The following is a 2183-nucleotide window of genomic DNA, read 5'->3' as shown; positions in this document are numbered from 1 at the left end:
CGAAGAGGATGAATGCATCATCCTTGGAAGACCTTTCCTAGCCACAGCAGAAGCTGTGATAGATGTCAACAGAGGTGAACTAGTGCTTCAAATGGGGACTACCTTGTGTTTAAGGCACATGGCCATCCCTCTGTGACAAAAGAGAGTAAGCATGAAGAGCTTCTCTCAGTTCAGAGTCAAGAAGAGTCCCCACAGTCAAACTCTAAGTTTGGTGTTTTGAGGCCACAACCAAACTCTAAGTTTGGTGTTAAGACCCCATATCCAAAATCTAAGTTTGGTGTTGGGACTATACAACATTCACCTGATCACCTTTGTGGCTCCATGAGAGCCACTGTCAAGCTATTGACAGTAAAGAAGCGCTTGTTGGGAGGCAACCCAATTTTATTTATCTAATTTTTATTTTATTGTTATTTTGTGTTTTATTAGGTACATGATCATGAGAAATCACGAAAAAAATATAAAAATTAAAAACAGGATCAAAAACAGCAGAAGAAAAAAATCACACCCTGGAGGAAGCACAGACTGGCGTTCAACGCCAGTAAGGAGCATCTGGCTGGCGTTCAACGCCAGAACAGGGCATGAAACTGGCGCTGAACGCCAGAAACAAGCAACATTCTGGCGCTGAACACCAGGAATGTGCCTAGAGGAAAAGCTGGCGCTGAACGCTAGTAACAAGCATGAAGCTGGCGTTCAACGCCAGAAACATGTTACATGTGGGCGTTGAACGCCCAGAATGTGCACCACTCGGCATTTAAACGCCAGAATGGTGTGCAAAGGCATTTTACATGCCTATTTGGTGTAGGGATGGAATTCCTTGACACCTCAGGATTTGTGGGCCCCACAGGATTCCCTCCTAACATATTCCCACCTTACCTCCTAATCCTATTTTGCTCTTCCCCATATCCCTCTTCCCAATTACCCCCTTCACCACTCACATCCATCCACTCTTCCCCATAAACCCCACCTACTTTCAAAAATTCAAAAATATTTTTCCACCCATTCCCACCCTAAATGGCCGAACCTACACCCTCCCCCCTCCCTATATTTACCCTTCCTTTCTACTTCATTTTCACACAACACAACCCCCTCTTCTTCACCTTGGCCGAACCTACACTTCCCCTTCTCCTCCATATTCTCTTCTTCTTCTTCTTCTCTTCTTTCTTCTATTGCTCGAGGATGAGCAATATTTTAAGTTTGGTGTGGTCAAAGCACAATCTTTTTTGTTTTCCACTACCATCAATGGCACCTAAGGCCGGAGAATCCTCTAGAAAAGGAAAAGGGAAGACAAAAGCTTCCACCTCCGAGTCATGGGAGATGGAAAGATTCATCTCCAAGAGCCATCAAGACCACTTCTATGATGTTGTGGCAAAGAAGAAGGTGATCCCTGAGGTCCCTTTCAAGCTCAAGAAAAATGAATACCCGGAGATCCGACATGAAATCCGAAGAAGAGGTTGGGAAGTCCTAACCAACCCCATACAACAAGTCGGAATCTTAATGGTGAGCAACAAAGGCAAGGAAGGGACATAGAAGAGCTTAAGGACATTGTTGGTCCTTCAAGAAGAAAACGCCACTAAAGGTGGATTCATTCCTTGTTCTTATTTCTTTCTGTTTTTCGGTTTCTATGTTATGTTTATCTAATATTTTGTGTCTCTACTTCATGATCATTAGTATGTAGTAACCATGTCTTAAAGTTATGAATAATTCCATTAATCCTTCACCTCTCTTAAATGAAAAATGTTTTAATTCAAAGGAACAAGAAGTACATAAATTTCAAAATTTGTCCTTGAATTTAATTTAATTATATTGATGTGGTGACAATACCTTTTGTTTTCTGAATGAATGATTGAACAGTGCATATGTCTTTTGATATTGTTGTTTATGAATGTTAAAACTGTTGGCTCTTGAAAGAATGATGAACAAAGAGAAATGTTATTGATGATCTGAAAAATCATGAAATTGATTCTTGAAGCAAGAAAAAGCAGTGAAAAGTAAAAAGCTTGCGAAAAAAATAGAAAGAAAAAGAAAAAGCAAGCAGAAAAAACCAATAGCCCTTAAAACCAAAAGGCAAGGGTAAAAAGGATCCAATGCTTTGAGCATCAATGGATATGAGGGCCCAAGGAAATAAAATCCAGGCCTAAGCGGCTAAATCAAGCTGTCCCTAACCATGTGCTTGTGTCATGAAG

This window comes from Arachis duranensis, chromosome 10 (assembly GCF_000817695.3).
Source record: "Arachis duranensis cultivar V14167 chromosome 10, aradu.V14167.gnm2.J7QH, whole genome shotgun sequence".
Classification (NCBI taxonomy): domain Eukaryota; kingdom Viridiplantae; phylum Streptophyta; class Magnoliopsida; order Fabales; family Fabaceae; genus Arachis; species Arachis duranensis.
Note: the sequence above shows the minus strand (reverse complement) of the source record.